Source organism: Pseudorca crassidens, chromosome 11 (genome assembly GCF_039906515.1).
Source record: "Pseudorca crassidens isolate mPseCra1 chromosome 11, mPseCra1.hap1, whole genome shotgun sequence".
NCBI lineage: Eukaryota > Metazoa > Chordata > Mammalia > Artiodactyla > Delphinidae > Pseudorca > Pseudorca crassidens.
Window position 1 is genome coordinate 20,352,482 of NC_090306.1, and position 22,605 is coordinate 20,375,086.

The 22,605-nt window shown below is 40.2% G+C and overlaps 1 long non-coding RNA gene across 3 annotated transcripts in view; it reads left to right on the plus strand.

Annotated features, from left to right (window-relative positions):
- Positions 1–1,323: 1,323 nt before the first annotated feature.
- The window catches only part of LOC137201726 (uncharacterized), a 151,522-nt gene continuing 130,240 nt past the window's right edge, over positions 1,324–22,605 (plus strand). For all 3 annotated transcript variants that reach the window (XR_010932295.1, XR_010932294.1, XR_010932293.1), the window contains exons 1-2: positions 1,324–2,664; positions 3,332–3,403. This is a non-coding gene — a long non-coding RNA (uncharacterized lncRNA). The remainder of the gene's footprint in view (positions 2,665–3,331; positions 3,404–22,605) is intronic.

Below are 22,605 nucleotides of genomic sequence, written 5' to 3' on the forward strand. Positions count from 1 at the left end.
AAGACAATGTACTAATTCACGATATTCTCCTCAAGAGATTTCTAAGAAGCAGTGGCAAGGCCTCAGGAGGTGGGTCCCTGGCAGAGAACAAGTTTCTTGTGACCATGCCCCTCAATACTGAGAAAAGATCCCTGATAAGGTGTGGAGAAGCCGTCCTGCTCTACACACGGCTGGGATTCCTCCCCCCTGGCCACCTGCTTTCCTAAGGGCAGCAGCTGACATTTGGCGCGCTTCGCCACCCCCCTCCCTCCTGGAATTTAGGACATCCAGCTAAGCGCGGGGCTAGCTTTAAAAGGAATTAGTCGTGGTTCCTAAAGAGCCCGCCGGGGACGGCATGTGGTGGCCCAGGGCTGGGGCTCCGGACACCCGGGCCCGGGGTCCCCTGGGCGCCGCCAGCGCCCGCCCTACGCGTGAAAGCCCGCAGTGCCGCGCCGGGACAGCACCGAGGGCCCGAGCCCGCGGAACCTCTCCGATGAAAAAGGAAGAGCCAGCCCTGCAGATGCAACCGTTGCAATTTGGGTCTCTTTCTCTCCTCTGACGTAATGCCAGTTTCCTGCTTTCGCACTGCAGTGTGCAGCTCGCTGGCCTGGAAGTCTGAAGATCAATGGACTGAACGCCAAGATAATCACGGCCACTATCTTGCAGTTTATTTTCCACGAATACACCCCGCCCCCAAATTCCACGACTCTTGGCTTTTCAGGCGGTATTGTTCTCCCTTCCCCCCAGGAAGGCCGCCTCTACACATAGCCCAGCACCAGGAAACGGCGTCGGTTTGTGGCTCAAATGTGGGGCCGGGGCGGGGTCGTTCAAACCTTCTGTCTCCCTCCCCATCCCCACCCGCCCTACAGCTTTGAGATTTCATATCCCTGGCTTTGTTTTAAGCAAAACTATTGTCGGAGCTGCAGCATCTCCCCCCCCCTCCAGAAGCCGAGCTGGGAAGTGGGTAAAAACTACTGAGGAACGTGCTCGGACGCTCCTCCACGCCTAACACCCCCACAGGGAAGAGACCAGCAGCGACAGCCCCGCCACCGCACTCGCGCAGGGCCAACTGCAGCGCCACCGCCGCATCCGAAGCCGCAGCGGCCGCCGCCGCCCAGCTGAGCCCGGGTAGACTCCCAAGGGCTCTTTAAATACGATCTATAAATACTACGGGCTCTCGGCGCGCGCGTCACGGCAAAGCCGGCCTCCGATTGGCTGTCGTAACCCCGCTATTTGCATAGCCGGATTGCTCAACCGGGCGGCGACAGCGGCCGAGCGCGCCCCTCCCCCTCAGCGGGCGCGCGGGGCGCGCGGGCCGGCGGGCGGGGACAGCGGGGTGGCGGCTGCGCCGGCCGGGAGACGAGTGCGAAGCGGCGGCGGCGGCGGCGGTGGCGGCGGCGGCGTCCAGAGTGGCTTGAACTCGGGAACCTTTCGAGCCTTGAGTCATGCAGCCGGTCTTCCGGGACGCTGGCTGCCTCCCAGAGGATCAATTTTGGCAAGCCGAGGGCCGGCGCTTTTTAGACTGGGTCTTTTTGCTTTCCACAGAAAGAAAAAGAAAGTTTGCAGGGTTTCACCGGAGCAAACGCTCTGGGTGGCTTGCGAAGGCACCACGTGACACCTGGACACGCAGCTAGAGGCCTGTCCAATGACTTGCGACTTGGGGTGTTCAAAAAAGGCTTTTGCACGATCACAAGTAAGACCTCGTTAGCTTGAAAACGAAACAAGGCGTGTTCGGAAAATGCAAGATGTTTAAAGCTAAGTCTTTTTAAAAAAGCACCAATTAGCCAATATGAAGCGGCGATGCGGAAAGTTTCCCCCCTGTGGTTCTATAGGGGAAGAGAATCTTGTAGCGACTGGAAATGTTCAGCAACTTGGCCCTGACCTGAGCTGGTTGGCTCTGGGAAGGCGGGTGGTGGCAGAGAGTGTCAGAGAGGGAGAAAAAGACCACGCTTTGAAATTCGGGAAGCAACCCGATGTTGCGGAGTATATTGGCACCCAGGATTCTCTCGAGAGGATGGCATTGATCGCGGGTGATAAATGTGCAGATATTGTTTTATATTAGTATTCAGATGTTACAAAATCATTTATCTGTACAGAAGGTAAAGTGAGAATAGGAACTGTATCTGCCGTTTGTTGCAAACATTTTAGGTAAAATCTGTGACATAGTGAATTCCTTACTTTTGAATGCGAGAAATACGATGACTTCCAGTTTCTTCGTTTTGTTTTAAAATGTCCTCCCCTTAAAGCGCACACAACACATGCTAAGGTTACAAGCATTCCCGTAACAATATCCGGGGATGACGCTGAAAGTATATGTTGGTGTCTTACACCTAGTCGGTCCTCAGAAAATAGTGGCATGAATCACACAAATACATCATTTAGAAGAGATTTTTTTTTTTTTTTGCTAAAAAATCTAAGGTCTCATTCAGTTATATTTCATAAATGTTCTACTTCGATATCCTTCTCCCTTAAATAAAACTCAAAGCTCATACGGACTCATTTTTTGACACTTAACTACTGTTATTTGGACGCTAGCGAGTATGCGGCTCTGAAAGGTTTTAAAAAAGAACTTCGGATTTTGACAGAAGAGCGCCCTCTGCTGCCGAATAGTTTATGGGCAACGCTCCTGAAAAGTGAAACACTTGGGGGTATGCCCATCGCAAAGCTGGCAAGGTGAACTTTAAGGTATTTTTCACTAATATCTTTTTTGTAAGTCACTTTGTAATTCTAGCCATTTTAATCATTACTTCTAAGCTAGCAGAATAATTCAGTTGTGAATACTACCTTAAATACCATTCTCATTTCCATAGTAATTCATACCAGTTTATGCTTTAAAACCAATACTAAAGCAGAAGATAGACCTGTTTTACAGTCGTTATTCTCTGCGTTAACAGATACCAAAGTAAAAAAAAACGCTTTAATCATTGAAATACTTTTTCCAATAATTTTAGCGCTGTGTCATATGAATCATTAAAATGGACTGATTTGAACACAGACTACTTGCGATCATCTTACATCAGCGTTTTGCTTCTCTGCTTGCTTCCCTCTGTCTTAATTAGTGTTTCTGATGTCCCAGGCCAAGTATAAATGCACCTATAATCGCTGACTTTTTGGTTATCGCCTCTTCACCATAAAGACTGTCATTTTATTATAGTATTAATTTATTATACTTTCACAGTATTTTCTTTTTCCTTAAGTTTTTTTCTAATGTTACATTTCTTTTACTAATTCATTTCTTTGTGGTCTGTATTAATATGCTCAGATGAAAACAGATTTTAAAAAGTCCAAGTAACTGTGTAAATTGAAAACTGCACATCTTGACTGCTACTTCCATTGGTTCTCATTTTTTTAGAGCTGCTCATCTTGAGGAGGAAGGAGCTACATTCAAAGGTTAGCTGCTGGTACAGCTTTGAGTCACTAGGAGGTAAGAGGATAACTGGTAAACCACAAATGAAGAGATAAGGGAGGTGTATATCTCCTGCTGTAAATGCTAATATGGGCATTTCAGCTGCGTTCCTCACAATAAGCATTTTACCACTCTTTATAGAAACATACAGATAATGATCATGAATTAGTCTGTGGTTCTCAATTCTCTCTCAGTAGCAGAGGCAGAAATGGAAATAGAGACCATTATTATGCTGAGAAATGTACTTAGAAAAAGTAGTCTCCAGGGCTAGAGAGAGACTCTGTCCTTGTATAAGCCGGGGGTGAGCAGCCCAGTACTCTCACAGAAGTCAAGTGTTCCAGATGCTCTGTGAATTGGGCTCCCTTCTCCCAGGTAAGGGTGCAGGAACAGCATCTTTTTCACTTGGATGCTCATACGATCACCACATCTCAAGCCATTTCTAAAGGTGGAAAATAAATGTTGGAAGTTGCTGCCATGGGAATACGCCTGGCAATTGTTTGTCTATTTCCCCCCATTTATTTAGTGGTAATTACAAATTGTTCTATCCACATTCTACTGTGCACACATAGTTGATAAACATGTCAAGCTAGGGGGCAGACTGGATACATGACAGAAGGCTTATGAATTGGTCCAACTTCATTGCAGTTAGGTCAACACATCCCTGAGATCCTGGGGTGATTAATAAATTAATTAATTTGCAGTGGACTGCAATGCTGGCTTCTCAGTCCATTGACCAAGGGGTAGTCTCTAAACTGTGTTACCAATGTCCTTGCTTGACAGGGAGATGATATGACCCATAGCATGTGAATATGGGAGTATGTATATTCACTATTGGCAAAAGTGGTTTTCTTTCTGTATTAAAATAGGACTCGAGTTTTGTATACACTGTCTATTGAGGAGCTCATAAATTCTGCTTGTAATCCCCAAATACTTTTGTTTTGGTAAAAATGATTTTATAACAAAAATCCAGTTGACTTTCATCTTTTTAAATTACTCCTTCACAGTTACACTTCCTCATTTAAATACACCCCCCGCTTTATGGAATTTTGCCCTGTACATCAGATGGCCTAAAGAATATTATTAGTAGAATTACGATTTAATGAGAATTTAGTATATATCAGGGACCAACCAAGGTCTCTTGTAACCCTTATTTTATAAGGGCAGTCCTATTGCTATTTGCATTTTACGGAGAAGGTAACTGACCCTTAGGGTACGTAACTGGCTCAAAATTAGTGCCAAAGCTGGGGTTCAAATCCAAGTCCATCTGACTCCAGGTCAAACCCTCAGAGAATATTGCAAACATATAAAATTGAAAATGAAAGCCATAGGCTTAATACTAATCACTTTCTATGGTATCCTAGAGCAATACTTCCCAAATTATATACCAGAAAATGTTAGTTCCACATGATCTGTGTGAATGGCATGAAGAAACAGAAAAGTTCCATGATCAAATGTTTTGGAAATAATGGGTTAAACCAATATTTTTAAACTGTAGAACTGTGCAACGTTAGTGGGAGCCATTCATGCTTGTAGTCATTGTGGATTTGTATAGTTATTACAGCATTTTTCCAGGCGATGGCAAAAACATGTCTTTCTGTTTTGCACAATGGTGCCATTTGAACACTCATTGGTGCTAGAGGTGGGAATAATATGAAACGCCTAACAACTGCACACTGTTCCCTTTTGTGCATTGCTAACATGATCACTTTCTGGTGTTTGTTGAACTGACAGATTATTTGTATCAGATGGATTTAAAAAAACAGCTAATTATTTTTAGGGTTCTAGATGCCTTACACTATTACTTGTTACACCTAAAAGATACGTTTGGAAAGTTCAAAGATTTTCTTGCTAGTTAGAGACTTCCCAAACGTAGTGTAAGGACATTGGAATAACAAAATGTAAAACTATTTTTATTATTTATTTTGGCAGCGCTGGGTCTTAGTTGCATCATGCGGACTCTCTTAGTTGTAGCATGCAGGCTTCTTAGTTGCAGCATGCACGCGGTGTCTAGTTCCCCGACCAGGGATCAAACTCAGGGCCCCTGCATTGGGAGCACGGAGTCTTACCCACTGGACCACCAGGGAAGTCCCTAAAATTATTTTTTAAGTAGGCTAAGAATAAGTAGTTGGTTCAAGTAAAAATACTTGAAATATGTGTGCATGCACTAATACGTATGCATAATACACATTCGTTTAAACTTGTTGAGAGGAGAGGCTATTTTTGTTTCTTTATCCTTGCCAAACACCTGGCCCACAGAAGGCATTTATGCATTTAGTTAGTGTTTATTGAGTGCTTTCTTTTACCCAGGCATGGTTCTGTTCCAGACGCTAGAGATAAGGGTGAAAAAGTCCTCATGGAGCTTACATTTTATTGGGGAGAAATAGACAATAAATGGAAAGAGGGATGTGAAGCCAAAAAAGTGAATAATGGATATTGAAACACTTGTAGGGTTAGTAGATCAGAATTCTCAGTGAGACAAAAGCACTTTTGAAATGGGTACCAGAGGAAATGCACTGGGAGGAGAGGAAAGGTTTGAGATCACTTTTTAGGAGGTGATGTAATGATTGGTAATAATAAGGAGAAGTTATGACTTTAGAGTTGAGGGGATTAAATGGAAGAAAATAAAAGGACTATTGGAGAGAAAAAGATCAAGATGCTGAGGGACCTGATGTTGAATGGGGCAGCGCGTGAGTGATGCAGTCATTGGAGATGGAGACAGAGACAGAGCGAAGAGGAAGACAGCGAGCTCTGTGCTGCTTCTCATTGAAGCAACTGAAGGGATCATAGGTGACGGCGTGAGGAGGGGCAAGTGCTGGTTAAGCGGGCTGGAAACTTCATAAAGGATGGAGTTTCTGAGACAGAGGAGGAGAAATGGTTTGGAAATGGCAGTTTATATAAATATAAAAAAGTAAAAGGAGGTGAGAGGACCGTGGGGAGGTGTGTTCCCAGGAGCAGCCAGAGTTCAATTAGGCCAAGACTGTGATGGAAACATCATTTTGATGAATGAATAAATATTGAATTTTCTTTTCTTAAAAATTTTATTTATTTTATTTTTGGTTGCATTGGCTCTTCGTTGCTGCACGCGGGCTTTCTCTAGTTGCGGCGAGCGGGGGCTATTCTTTGCTGCAGTGCGTGGGCTTCTCATTGCGGTGGCTTCTCTTGTTGCAGAGCGCGGGTTCTAGGCACGCGAGCTTCAGTAGTTGTGGCACGCGGGCTCAGTAGTTCGCGGGCTCTAGAGTGCAGGCTCAGTAGTTGTGGCGCACTGGCTTAGTTGCTCCACGGCATGTGGGATCTTCCCGGACCAGGGCTCAAACCTGTGTCCCCTGCATTGGCAGGCAGATTCTTAACCACTGCGCCACCAGGGAAGTCCCTTGAATTTTCATATAGATATAAGTATTTTGAATAATTTTTAACTTAACCTTTTAATTTAATATTAAAGTAATGCATTCCAATTCCCTTTGTTCATGCTGTGATTTGTGTTTCAATACACTCATAAGGATCAAAGTTGGAAGCAGAAGAGAGACTTCTTAGTTTAAAAGTATGTGTTGAGAGGGCAACTATTTTTTACTGTATACATGTCAGTATTTTTGAATTTATTACAAGTAAGTACTCCTTTTATAATAAAGGGGAAAACGAATTATTTTTCTTTACCATAAATATCTGAAAATAAGGCCATCAAAAATTAAAATGGATATCCTGAACAATTTTCCTTTTATTCTGGAGTAGGAGAGTTTCAGAAAAGGAAAATAGTCAATACGTTTTTTAAGATTGTTCTGCCGTCTCCATCTCCCTACCAAAACATGAGTTGGGGTTGGATTTTCTCCAAATACTTGAGCAGCTTCCCCTATCTCTTTGCAGAACAAGATGCTCTAACAACTTCCCATATTATATCCAGGTTCTCTTTGATATTTACTCATATTAAGGAAGGGTATATAGGAGTTCTGAGGAGAAAAAAGACTTCCCTCTGTTTCCCATTTTCTAAATAATTGACTCACTTGTGTATTGTGCTAGTGAGCTCTACCAAGTCTTTTTTGTTTTGTTTTGTTTTGTTTTTCCCAGCTTTATTGAGATACAGGTTTCCTCCACTATCCGAAAGTAGAGCTTTCCTATGAAACCTTCGTAAGCCAAAATGGTGTAAAGCGAGGAAGCAATTACCTTAGGACACATCTTGCTAATGGATGCACAGAATAAATTGAGGCAAAGCACAGATGCTCACAGACACAGTGCAAAGCTATGGTGGCTTGATGCTGAGATGCTGAGTGTAGTTCCAGGGAAGGAGATTGGCAGGGCCCCTCTCACTGCCCTGGGTGCCCTGGGCCTCTACAATGGCTCACTGAAAAACACTGATCACTATTTTTGCTTTTCTCCTTTTTTCATAAAAGTGAAAATCCTCTTTGGATTTCTTTCAGTTGGCAAAAACAGGTACTAATGTAGGTCTTTTGTAAAAACTAAGCGGCTTGAAGCAAACTTTCAGAAAACAGGGATTCCTGCATAATTGACAAATAACATTGTATAAGCTTAAGGTGTACAATGTGATGATTTGATATATGTATATGTTGTGAAATTATTACATTAAGGTTAATTAACAGATCCATCACCTTGCATAGTTATCATTGTGTGTGTGTTGAGAACATTTAAGGTCTATTTACTTTCTTATCAACTTAAAAAAATTATTATTATTATTTTTAAAATATATTTTTAAATTAATTAATTTTATTTATTTATTTTTGGCTGCATTGGGTCTTCGTTGCTGCGCATGGGCTTTCTCTAGTTGCAGCGAGCAGGGGCCACTCTTCATTGTGGCACACGGGCTTCTCATTGTGGTGGCTTCTCTTGTTGAGCAGCATGGGCTCTAGGTGCACAGGCTTCCATTGTTGTAGCATGCGAGCTCAGTAGTTGTGGCTCATGGGCTCTAGAACTCAGGCTCAGTAGTTGTGGCTTCTGGGCTTACTTGCTCCGCGGCATGTGGGATCTTCCCGGACCAGGGCTTGAACCCATGTCCCCTGCATTGGCAGGTGGACTCCCAACCACTGTGCCACCAGGGAAGCCCTCTCTTATCAACTTTTAAGTATACAATGCAGTATTGTTAACTACAGTCACCGGGCTTTACATTAGATCCCCAGAAGTTACTCATCTTATAAATGAAAATCTGTACCCTTTGACCAACATCTCCCCATTCCTCCTGTAAAAATAAAGCTACCGTATGATCCAGCAATCCCACTTCTGGCAGATGAAGTGAAGTCACTATGTTGAAGAGTTATCTGCATCCTCATGTTCATTGCAGCATTATTCACATTAGCCAAGACAAGGAGATACCCTAAGTGTCCAACAATAGATGAATGGATAAAGAAAATGTGGTATATATACACTGGAATATTATCCAGCTGTAAAAAGAAGGAAATCCTGCCGTTTGTGACAAAAGGGATGGACCTTGAAGGTTTTATGTTAAGAGAAATAAGTCTGACAGAGAAAGACAAATACTGCATGATCTACTAAATCTTTGAGTAAATAATTCAACAATCCTTTAGGCTGAATATTGCTTCCTCTTGGGTCATACTTTATCAACTATAGATAAAACAGCCCTATTTAATAAATTAAAAGGAAAATGAGCACTTACTATGTGTAAGGCATTATGCTAAGAGCAAACCTTAGATTACCTCATTTAATCCTTGTAACATCTCTTTGAGGTAGGTTGTTGTCTAATTTACAGATGAAGAAACGGAGACACAGAGAGAATAAGTAGCCCTAGATCATACAATTATTAATTCCTGGAACTAGGATAGGAACCCAAGTCCGCCACACCCCTGAACACACAGCCCTCTGTTTAGGTAGATATTTTCATTTCTTTCAGTAGGGATTTTCATTTTTGCTGTGTTTTGGAGCTGAGATTGTCACTAAAACTGGATATTTCTCCAGAGAGCTTTAGGGAAATGTCTTTAGGGTAGGAGAAGCTTCAAATTTCCATAAAAGATTATCTCAAAATCACTATATAATGATAAGAATAAATGATGTTATCTATAGTGCAATGAGTGCTATTCATGATGTTGTTCTATGTGACTTGAACCAAAAGTTTGGAGTACCTGTGACTCTTTAGGAAAAAAAAAAAGAAAAGAAAGCCTATCAAAACCCCTCAATGATTTTAAGTGGCATATCTGTGCCAGAATCCTGACAGCACACTCAGCTGGGATTTTTTACCCCCCAGCTTTATTGAGGTATATAAATGACTAACAAAAATTTGGCATATATTGAAGGTGTGCAATCTGATGTTTTGATATACATATACATTGTGAAATGATTGCCACAATCAAGTCAATTAACATATCCATCTCCTCACACGGTCATGATTTTTTTGTGTGGTGAGAACACTTAAGATCAAGTCTCTTAGCAAATTTCAAGTATTTAATACAGTATTATTAAGTATTGTCACCTTGCTGTGCATTAGATCTCCAGACTTATTCATCTTGCGTAACAGTGGAATTTTTTAAACAGATGTGTTTATTAAAAGAATTATTTACAGAGGAGTGGGTGTATTAAGGGACTAAGGGACTCAACAAGGGATGTTAAGATACCCAGGGGTAACAGCAGGAAGCCATTACTTTCATAGATCTGGAGGGCAGGAGAGGAAAGGGTGTTATCAGAGCAGGTGAGAGTGGTGATCTTGGAAGTGGCCTCCAACAAGAGCTATAGTTGTTGCAGGACCAGCCATGGCCAGAAGGGGGTGAGCAGACACATAAACAGGAGGAATCAACACTCCAACCAGAAGCCAGGGGGCAAGGGCCTGGGGTAGGGGTGAGGAGTTTCCTACCACAGAGGTCACCCTTCTAGGGCACAGAGCAGGATGGAGAATGGATTTGGGGACAAATTGAGAAAAACAGCCAGTTATCTATCAAGGACAGACCTAAGAGTGGTAATTTAGAGCTAAATAAGTCTCCATTATTTAGTAGGAACACAGCTATATTCAATAAAAGGCAATACTTTAGGAAATAGCTGAGATCTGTAGAACGTTATTTTAGATTTGAACTACAGTGAAAGGCACTTTGGTATATGTCAGCACTTAGTAGCTTAATTGGTGTGTGAGTCAGCTCCAGCTGCCATAACAAAATACCATAGACTGGGTGGCTTAAACAACAGACATCTGTTTCCTCACAGTTCTGGAGGCTGGAAGGCCACAATCAGGGTGCCAGTAAGGTTGGGCTCTAGTGAGAGCTTTCTTCGTGGCTTGTAAATGGCTGTCATCTTGCTGTGACCTCTTTTCTGCATGCTTAGGGGTGGGGGTGGTGGAGATTGGGAAGGGGGATGAGGGGAGATAGAGAGACAGACAAAGAGAAAGAGAGAGACACCTCTTTCTCTTCTTTTAACGACACTAATCCTATCAGATTAGGGCCCCACCCTCATGACTTCATTTAATTGTAATTATCCTTCAAAGGCCTCATCTCTAGATGCCATTTACATTGGGGATTAGAGCTTCAACCTAGAAATTCTGGAAGAAAATTTAGTCCATAACAATTGAGATCTCGTTCCAAAAAAAAAAAGAAAAAATAGAAAAAAGAATGTTAAGAATTTGTTCGCTGATACTTCTTTTTAAACTTTTTATTTGGAAATAATTTTTTTTTTAAGTTGCAAATATAAGATAGGGAGTTCCTGTATATGCTTCACTTGGCTTCCCCTAAGGTCAATACTTATATAACTATTGTATAAGTATAAAAACTAGGAAACTACTATTGTAACAATACTATTAACTAAACTTATTCAAATTTCACAAGTCTTCCCCCTAAAGTCCTGTTTTTATTCCAGGATCCCACACTAAATTTAGTTGTCTCTAGTCTTCTCCAATCAGTGACGTTTTCTCATTCTGTCTTTTTCTATAATGACCTCAACATTGCTGATGAGTACTGGCCAATTACTTTGGAGAATGCCTCTCATTTGGGTTTTTCTTAAGATTAAATTGAGATTCTGCATTTTTGGCAAGAATACCCCAGAAATGATCCTATATCTTTCTCTGTTTATCATTTCAGGGGACACATAATGTTGATAATGTCATCTTACTGGGTTTTTCCAGTATAATATTACTATTTTTCCCTTCATAGATAAATATCCTTAGGGAGATTGTTCTCTGCTTCGTGATCATTTTGTGATACCTTAAAACAGAAGTGGGGAAGGGAAGGAAACTTCCTGCCCTTAATATTTTATGTACTATCACTCTGTGAGACGCACAGAGTATGAGAGAGAGCAATGTGAGGTTATTATTCCTATTTTAAAAAAGAGAAAACTACATCATTTTTAGATTAAGTGATTTGGCCAAGGTTACAGAGGGAAGCCTATTTTTAAAATTTTGAATAACTGTTGGATTTTCAGAAGAACTTACAAATATAATCACATTATGTGACAATAGACTCTAAAATTCAAATTGTTTGATACCAGAACATAAATTGACTTTTTCATTCATTTTCAGGTGCCTGCAATGCGCTAGGATTTATACAGTCTTTAAAAGTAGATCACAGCTCAGACTGAAGCACTAGTTTAAAACCATGGCACATCTCCAAAACTCATTTAAGGAACCAGGTGGTTAGTTAAACCTTCAATCAGATTATTATTTAAGTGCTTCTTAATAATCATTCTGTGGTTTAGGCAAAAATGATAGAGGAACACTCTGAAAATGTTGCGTCATGATTTGGGGGCCAATACAAGGACCATTTACCACAGATAAATAATTATAAAATGAATAACTATAATGATGACAGCAATTTTTGAGATATTTAGGATAAGAATTTGTCAAGTAAATTGTTGTGAATACCTTCTGAATAGAAGTTAAATTTGAGTGAAGGTGGAAAATGGCACCTAAATTTAAATTATATTTATATTGACATAGATAATTGTGTAACATTGCCTAGAATATCTAAGGATCAGAAAGCTAAACGGACGTAAGCACTAGATATGTGAATATATAATAATTACTTCCACTGAAGAGATTTTAAAATAAGTTAACCCAGTTCTCTGAATTGAGATTTCATATAATAAAAGCAAGAATTAAAACTTTAGAAAAGATTTAATAGTGATAGTCTTTTAAAAATGATTTTAATCTCTCTCTCTCCCTACGTCTGATTCCAGTTCCCCAGAGGCAAGCATTTTCTTAGAGCTTCTAGTATTTACTTCTACAATTGGAATAACCTGCTTATACTGTTATTTCTTGATTTTTAATAAATGTTTAATATTACCAATTGACTTCCTACTGTGGAAGGTGAGGATTTAGCTCACTTACAGCCAATACTTTACTCCCATTTCAGCTTTCTTATCATATTAATATGATTTTACCATAATTTTTGGTTAGATGATATTCAGTGTTGATAATATTAGGACTGTGTAAAGATTACTTGCAATTGAGCCATGTAGGGGATTATGTTCCTTCTTTGAGCAACTTTTTGTTTTCCCTGGCATTCATGATTGTCTTTTTTGTTGCTTGCTTAGTTTTCTTTTATTAATTAATTGTAAAACTCTCAGCTATTAAGTATCACACATTATAATAAGGTGATACAATTGCTTCCTTCCCTTCCCTTCTTTTCCTTTCCTGTTTTCTCCTCCCTCTCACTCTCTCCCTGATGATTCATAATGCTGAGCGCCTGTTCACAGACCTGTTGTCCATTTGTGTGACTTCTTTGAGAAATATCTATTCAAGTCATTTGCCCATTTTAAAACATGATTATTTGTTTTCTTGCTATTGAGCTGAGTTCCTTCTGTATTTTGAGTATTACCCCCTTATCAGATATATGGTTTGCAAATATTTTTTCCCATTCCGTAGGTTGTCTCTTCACTGTTGATTGTTTTCTCTGCTGTGCCGAGCCCTTTTAGTTTGATGAAATCCTATCTGTCTAATTTTGCTTTTGTTGCCTGTGCTTATGGGTAATTATTATTTTTGCTTCTTTTTTTTTATTGTGGTAAAAAACACATAACCTTAATTTTACCACCTTAACCATTTTAAAGTGTGCAGTTCAAGAGAGGGACTTCCCTGGCAGTCCAGTGGTTAAGTTTCCATACTTCCACTGCAGGGGGAGCCAGTTCGATCCCTAGTTGGGGAACTGAGATCCTGTATGCTGCTTGGCCAAAAAAAAAAAAAAAAAAGATTTTAAAGTGTGCAGTTCAGTAGTGTTACGTATATTCACTTTGTTGTTTGACAGATCTCTAGAACTCTTTCATCTGTACCCATTAAACACGAATGCCCACTTCCTATCCCTCCTAGCCCCTGGCACCATCATTCTACTTTCTGTTTCTATGAATTTGACTACTTTAGACACTTCACATGAATTGAATCATACCGATTTTGGCCTTTTGTGTCTAGCTCACTTTGCTTTGCATAATGTCCTCCAGGTTCATCCATGTTGTAGAATGTGACAGAATTTCCTTCTTTTTAGAGAATACATAATACCCATTGTATGTATGTACCACATTTTCTCTATCCATTCATCTGTTAATGGACATTCTTGGCTACTGTGATTAATACTGCAATGAACATTTTTATGCAAATATCTGTTCGACATTTTTCTTTGAATTCTTTTGGATATATACCCAGAAGTTCGATTGCTAGATCATATGATAATTATATTTTTAATTTTTTTATGAACATCCATACTGTTTTCCATAATGGCTGCAATGTTTTACATTCCCATCGGTACTGCACAAGGGTTCCAATTTTTCTACATCCTTCCAATGAAAACGTTATTTTCTGTTCTTTGAATAGTGGGCACCCTAATGAATGTGAGATGATATCTCACTGTGGTTGTAATTTGCATTTCTCTTAGGATTAGTAATGTTTTCATATGTTTGTTGGCTATTTGTATATCTTAATTGGAGAATCGTCTATTCAAGTCCTTTGTCCACTTTTTAAATAGAGATATTTGTTGTTGTTAATTTGTAAAAGTTCCTTATATATTTTGGATATTAATCCTGCATCAGGTATATGATTTATAATTTTTTTCCCATTCCATAGATTGCCTTTTTCCTCTGCTGATTGTTTTTTTTTAATATGCAGAAGTTTAAGGTTTGCTATAGTCCCATTCGTCTATTTTTGCTTTTGTTGCCATGCTTTTGATTGTCAAGTCCAAGGTGCTAAAGCTTTTTCTAAGAGTTGTATAATTTTAGATCTTACATTGAAGTCTCTAATCCATTTTGAGTTAATTTTTGTATATGGTATAAGGCAAGGGTCCAAGTTCACTGTTTTGCATGTGGATATCCATTTTTCACAGAAGCGTTTTTTTTTTTTTTTTTTTTTTTTTTTGGCGATACGCGGGCCTCTCACTGTTGTGGCCTCTCCCGTTGCGGAGCACAGGCTTCGGACGCACAGGCTCAGTAGCCATGGCTCACTGGCCCAGCCGCTCCACGGCATGTGGGATCTTCCTGGACCGGGGCATGAACCCGTGTCTCCTGCATTGGCAGGCGGACTCTCAACCACTGCGCCACCAGGGAAGCCCCACAGAACCATTTTTTGAAGAGACTGACCTTTCCCCATTGTGTAGTCTTGTCACCCTCGTCAAAAATCATTTGGCCATATACAAAAAAATTATTATATAAAGTAAAAAAATGAAAATACAACTTACATTTCTAGGAAGATGGTATAGATGTACATTTCCCTATTCCTCCCACTATGTACAACTAAAACCCCTGGATATTATATGTAAAACAAATATAAGAATCTGAAAGGTAGAGATAAGAAGGCAGGCTTACTAGGGACCTTGGAACCCAAGGACCAGTATGGTGGTAAGTATTCTGAATTTTCTCTTTGCTTCATATATCCTAGACTTGGAGCTGAAAAGCCAGCAACTCAGAAACACCGAAGAGCATTGATAAAAACCCCCAAAACAAAAATCCCAAATTGATATACAGATTTAACATAATTCATATAACAATTCCTACAAGAATTCTTGTAGATTTGTATAAGATTTTTCTAAAATGTATATGGAAGGATAAAGAAATAAGCATAGTTAAAACAATTTTGAAAAAGAAGAATAAAGGTGGGGGGGAATCCATCTACCTAATTTCAAGACTTATGATGTACCTGCAGTAATCAAGACTCTCTGGAGGGATAGACACATGGATCAGTGGGACAGAATAGGGGACCTAGAAACTGCCTCAATCACACAAATATGCCCAACTGATTTTTGATAAAAGTGCAAAAGCAATTTGATTAAGGAAAAACAACCTTCTCAACAAGTGGTGGTAGGACAGTGGGACATCCATAGGCAAAAAAAAAAAAAAAGCCTTGATCACACCTTATACAAAAATTAGGTCATAAAGGGCCACAGAATTAAATGCCAAATGTAAAACAGTAAATTTTTTTAGAAAAAAATAGGACAAAATCTTTGGGAGCAAAGAGTTCTTAGCTCTTAACTGTTTGTTAGGCAAAGAGTTCTTAGACTTGAAATCATAAGTAAAATTCATAAAAGGAAAAAATTGATAAATTATACCTCACCAAAATTTAAAAATTTGCCCTGCAGAAGACCCTGTTAAGAGAATGAAAAGATAAGTTGTAAATATGAGAAATATTTGCAGAACACATATCCAAAAAAAGGACTAGTAACTAGAATATACAGAGAAACCTAAAAAGCCAACAGTAAAAAAACAAAACACTCCAAAAATATATGAAGAGACAGCTCACTGAATAGTATATACAGATGGTCAATAAGCTCATGAAGAAATGTTCAACATCATTTGCCATTATGGAAATGCAAATTTAAGCCACAATGGTATATTGTTACATACCTATCTGAACGGATAAAATAAAAACTAGAAAATGGCAACCACTGGAGGAAATGCTGAGTAACTGAGTCCCTCATACATTGTTGGTTGAAATGTAAAGGTGGTATAGTTACTCTGGAAAACAGTATGGCAGTTTCTAAAAAAATGAAACATGCAATAACTGGATGACCCAGACATTATACTCCTGGGCATTTATCCCAGAGAAGTAAATACTTTTGTTCACACAAAAACCTGTAGACAAATGTTTATAGTAGCTTTATTTGTAACAAAATCTGGAGATAATTTAGATGTCTTTCCACAAGTGAATAGTTAAATAAACTGTGGTACAATGGAATACTGCTCAGAAATAAAAAGGAATGAACTACTGATATATGCAACAACCTAGATGAATACCCAGAGAATTATGTGAGTGAAAAAAAGCTTAATCCCAAAAGGTTACTTACTGTGGGATTCTATTTATGTAACATTCTTGAAATGACAAAAGTATAGATATGGAAAAAATATTAGTGGTTGCCAAAGGTTAAGGAGGATATAGGGGTGGGAGAAAAGTGGGTGTGGCTATAAAAGGGCAATTTGAGGGATGCTTATGGTGATGCAAATAATCTGTGTTTTGACTATGTCAATATTAACATCCTGGTTGTGATATTGTACTATGTTTTTGTGAGACATTACCAGTGGGGAAACCTGGGTAAAGAGTACGCGTGATCTCTGTATTATTTATTGCAACGGCATGTGAACCTACAATTATCTTAAAAAGTATAATTGTAAAAAGTGTAAGTACTTCCCTTACTTTTCTTCAATTTAACTACCATTAAACATTTTGGTGCACTTTTTCCAAATGGTATGTCAAGACAAAATCCAGATTTCAGATAAGGACTCCATGGTCTTTTAGACCATGTTATACATACTGGTCTGAAATGCTTACCTTTTCCATTTGATAATATAGCTCAGACAGCTTTCCAGGTCAGTACATCTCTCTCTCTCTCTCTCTCTCTCCCCCTCCCCCCCCTCCTTAAAGACTGTACGGTTATCCGTTGTAGGGATGTAGAATTCCATTCCCCTGTTAATAGACATTTATGTTTGTTATGGATTGAATGGCACCGTCCTTTCCCCTCTCTCCCCAAAAAGATATGTTGAAGTCCTAAAGCCCAGTACCTGAGAATGTGACCTTATTTCTAAACAGAGTCTTTACAGAGGTAATCAAATTAAAATGAGGTCATTAGGATGGGCCCTAATCCAATGTGACTGGTGTCCTTATAAAAAGAGGAAATTTGGACCCAGAGACAGACATGTACAGAAGGAAGATGATATGAAGACATATATTCTCCATGTAAAAACAGAGGATGGGAGTGCTGCATCTACAAGCCAAGGAATGCCAGAGATTACTAGCAAATCACCAGAAGCTAGGAAGAGTAAAGGAAGGATTCCCACAAATTTCAGGGGGAGCATGGTCCTGCTGACATCTTGATATCAGACTTCTAACTTCTAGAACTGTGAGATAACACATTTGTTCTTTTAAGCCATTCAGTTTGTGATACATTGTTACAGCAACCCTAGGAAACTAATACAATGCTGTTTCTTTATTTTGCTATTACAGATTGCTACAATGAACATTCTTATACACATAGCTTTATGCCTTCTTGTTATTTCTGTAGGGTGAATGCAATTATGAATCATTGTGTATGTGTATGGTGCATGTTAATACGTGTATTAGTCTTCGTGGGCTGACATAACAAAATACCATAGATTGGGAGGCTTAAACAACAGAAATGTAATTCTCACAGCTCTGGAGACTAGAAAGTTCAAAATCAAGGTGCTGGCCAATTCAGTTCCTGATGAGAGCCTTCTTCCTTGCTTGCAGAGAGCTGCCTTCTCGCTGTGTCCTCACATGGTGGGGAGGGAGGTAGCAAGCTCTGGTGTGTCTTCTTATAAGGACACTAGTCCTAGCAGATTTGGGTCCCACCCTCATGACCTTATTTAACCCTAGGGTCCCAAAGGTCCCATCTTCAAATACCATCACACTTGGGGGTTAGGGCTTCAACATAGGAATTTTATAGGGACACAGTTCAGTCCATAGCATTCTGCCTCTGGCCCTCCAAAATGCATGTCCTTATTGCATGCTGAATACATTCATATCATTCAAACAGCCCCCAAAATTCTAACTCTAGCATCCACTCTAAAGTCTAAGTCTCATTTAAATATCTAAATTGGTGAGATTTGAGATATAATTCATCCTGAGGCAAAAATCCCTCTCCAGCTATAAACCTGTGAAATCAGACAAGTTACGTGCTTCCAAAATAAAATGGTGGGATGGGCATAGGCTAGACATTCCCATACCAAAATAGAGAAATAGAAAAGAAAGAAGGGATGATGCATCCCAAGCGAGTCCAAAACCTAGAAAGACAAATTCCAGTAAATCTTAAGGCTCCTCTTTGACTGAATGTCCTCCTTCCAGATCCACAGGGGCAGGGTCCTGCCTTATGGACCCACTGGCATGGTGGTCCCACCCATCAGGCTCTCCTGGGCAAGGTCTGCTCCCAAGGCTCCAGGTACCCCTAATCCCATGGCTCTGCAGGGTGGCCCCACCTCTGAGGCTTCAGGCAGAGACCATCTGGCTGGTTGAAACCAAGGTGGTAGCCCCAGCCTTTGAAACTGAGGAGGCAACCCCAATGATCTGAATCACCTTTGGCATTATTTTTTCCTTTTCTTTAAGAAGAGTATATATTCTCAGCCAAATAGCTCATGATCCGTTCCTGTTGGATCTAAGCAGTCCAATAGTCTTCCTTCATTCTGTCCCACGTTTTCCTGTTTCCTTTAGTCCCACCTGTCAGTGATCCCATCTCTATTCCTGGCTTCTGCTGAGATGGCTGATTAAATCCATGAGTCTCACCCCTGATCTTTTTTTTTTTTTTTTTTGCGGTACGCGGGCCTCTCACTGTTGTGGCCTCTCCCACTGCGGAGCACAGGCTCCGGACGCGCAGGTCCAGCAGCCATGGCTCACTGGCCCAGCCGCTCCACGGCACGTGGGATCCTCCCGGACCGGGGCACGAACCCGTGTCCCCTGCATCGGCAGGCGGACTCTCAACCACTGCGCCACCAGGGAAGCCCACCCCTGATCTTTTTATCTAATGGTTATTGAGCCACACCCTTAGTGTTCCGTTCAGAACGAGCTTTCTCTCTTTTTTTTTTTTTTTTGCTATATGAATAGACTGAGAAATTTCTAAATCTCTTAAGTTCCTTTTTGTTTAACAATTCCTTCTTCAATTCATTGCCTTCCTTTTGCATTTTACTGTAAGCAGCCAGGGGGAACCACGCTGCTCTTTCAACACTTTGCTTAGAAACCTCCTTGGCTAAATATCCAATTTCATTGCTTATAAATTCTTCCTGCCACAAAACATAACACGCAGTTCAGTCAAGTTCTTTGCCACATTAAAACAAGTGTCCCTTTTCCTCCAGTTTCCAATAACCTATTCCTCATTCCTTCTGAGACCTCACTAGAATGGCCTTTAATATCCATATTTCCACCAACATTTTGTTCATGATTATTTATGTCTTCTCTAAGAAGATGAAAACTTTCTCTCCATCTCTCCTCTCTTCTATCTGAGCTCTCATCGGAATCACGTTTAACGTCCATACTTCTAGCATGCACCTCAAAACTCTTCCAGCCTCTACCCACTCTCCAGTTCCAGAGCTGCTTCTACATTTTTAGGTATTTGTTACAGCAGTATCCCACTTCTTGGTGCCAAAATTTGTATTTGTCAGCTTGGGCTGTCATAAAAAATACCATAGACTTGGAGGCATAAACCACAGAAGGCTAATTCTCACAGTTCTGGAGGCTGGGAAATCCAAAGTCAAAGTACCAGCCAATTCTGTTCCTGGTGAGGGCCCTTTTCCTGGCTTGCAGATGGCTACCTTCTTGCTGTGTCCACACATGGTGGAAAAAGAGGCAGCAAGCTCTCTGGTGTCACTTTCTTAAAGAACACTAATCCTATCAGATTAGGGCCCCACCCCATGACCTCATCTAAATGCAGTTACCTCTCAAAGGTCCCATCACCAAATACCATCACACTGGTAATTTGGACTTCAGCATATGAATTTTAGTGGTACATAATTTGGTCCATAGCAGTATGTATATGATACATGATTCACTTCCAAATTACCCTGGTTGGCATTATTTTAATGTGTGTAACCAGGAGAAATATTGTCTCTTTTGGGGATTGGCGCTGAGTTGCAGGATCCATAGTAATGAACTTCCTTATATAGCGATTATTATACTGCCTAGACATTTTAATCACAATTATGTGTAAATGTGTATTATTGTTTATCTGTTAACATTGACATCTCAGAGAATAGCCACAACTTGCTACTACAGATACCATGGATTCAATAGCAGAGACCAAAAACAGAGTTGGTCTTCTCTACTTCCAGCCTGGCCTTTCTATACCCTTTCTCTTGGCCCATCACAAGTCCCCCCTCATTCCTTTCTTCTCTCTCTTCACAAAACCTGTCAAAATTTCCTTTCTGAAAAAGACTGTAGTAACAATAATTTACACAATTTTAAGGATTTAACCAAATTACCTTTTCATTCACAAAATTTGCTTTTTAAGCCTGAAATTTTAGGCATTAATGAGCAGACAAAAGGAGGGTTTGGAAAAACGACGGACCAGTCCAAGTACACTTAAAAATCAGATACAGATGACCTCTAGTCCTGTATGGACCTGGTTAGCATGGTATTTCCTACCTTCCTTCCATCTCTGAACCCTTAGGCTGTGCACATATATGATGTGCTGCTGCTGCTGGTTGATCTTCAGGCACCTGTGACCTATTCCCCCTCTCTCTGTCCAACTTAAGAGCCAGGAAGGGGGAAGGAAGAAGACATTTCAACATGGAGGAGGGGAGAGGACAAGTGGCCGAGCACCTCACCAATTCCTAAGCTCAAGTTAAATCTTCATTCTCCTGTTGCCCTTTGGAAATACAGTGGGTAACACACGTGGCTTGTGTACGGAGAAAATTCTCGGAGGACAAGCTATGAAAAGATGTTGAAGTCCAAACCCAGCTTCAAAGTAGGGCTCACATCTTTTCTTTTTTTTCCTCCCAGCACCATCCCTCTCTTCTAAGGGTTTCTCATCTGCTTTTTTCTCCTGGTCATGAGGTTTTTGCATTTGCTGCTGACAACATAAACTATGAATTTAGTAAGGGTTTGGTTTAACTTTGGAGTAAAGCTAAAGCACAGCTGCTTCCTTTCTCTTGTGCCTTTTCCTCCTCCCCATCATTTTTTCCTATAAGTTTGGACGTTTACTATTTTAAAAATTTAGCCAAATATCTGTATTTTACAATCAAAACTGTTTTTTGAAAACATCAGTCTCATTTTTCTTTGTTAAAGAACTGACATGCCTGAAAGTTCTAGGACTCTAGCCACTCACTGCTACATATTATTAAGAAAAATGATTGTTGGACTGTTTTGAATGGGAGTGTGGCTGTGGAATTTTTTTTTCTTTCCCCTGCACACACCTCAGGAAGGAAAATACAGAAACACCCTTTTGACTACTCTCTTGAGAAGTACTCCTTAAGCCCAGAATAACTCCAAACAAGTAAAACCTTTGTGTTTAGCATAGAGTGGATCTGGAGGAGAAGAGGATGTAGAGAAAGACACAGAGCATTGGGCTCTTCTCACAAAGAAATTCTGTGCTTTTAGTCTCTGTGCTTTTAGTGTCTCTAAAAGCTGTGTACTGAGGGGAGGGGTGGTAGAAAATGTACCCATTACAGGGGTTGTTTGAATCTCTAAATCTGACTTCAGTTTCTGAGGTAAATGACCTGTGTAAATCAAATTGAAATTACCTCAGGTTTCTTTTTGCAATATTCTTCCCTCCTTTTTTTGCCCATGGTTGGCATTCCAGTTTGGGTTGTGCTTATAAGTAAAGCACCAGGTGTGTAGACAGTAAATAGTTCCAGAGTGGACTGGGGCTTTTTATACTCTCAGATTCATCAACTCACAACACCTCAGTGGAAACCAATCTTCATTTGGGGAAGCAAAATACATTTTTGATATTAGTCCCATGGAACAATGGATTCTATTCACCATGGAATTCCCACATTTTCAACTATTACAAATTTTCTAACTTCTTGCCTTGTCGTTATTTCTGATTCAATCTGTCTAAAACCGAATTTATCAGCCCCCTCTGGTCCCTCACTGAATTTGTTGAAGAAAAAATTGGGTGTTTTCTTCTAGGCACTGGGCTAGGTGCTTGGACTACAGTGGTGAAGAGGCAGTAATTCTCAGCCCTTATGGAACTTCCATTTGAGCAGGAGAGGTCAGATAGTTAACAATAATGATCTTAATGACTATAATTTCAATGGAGACAAATGCTATGAAGGAGATGCACAGGTACTATGAGTGAGTTTAACTGGAGGAATCTGTCCTAATCTGGGGGATCAGGAAAAGTTCATTAAGGAAGAAGTGTCCAGGCTGAGCT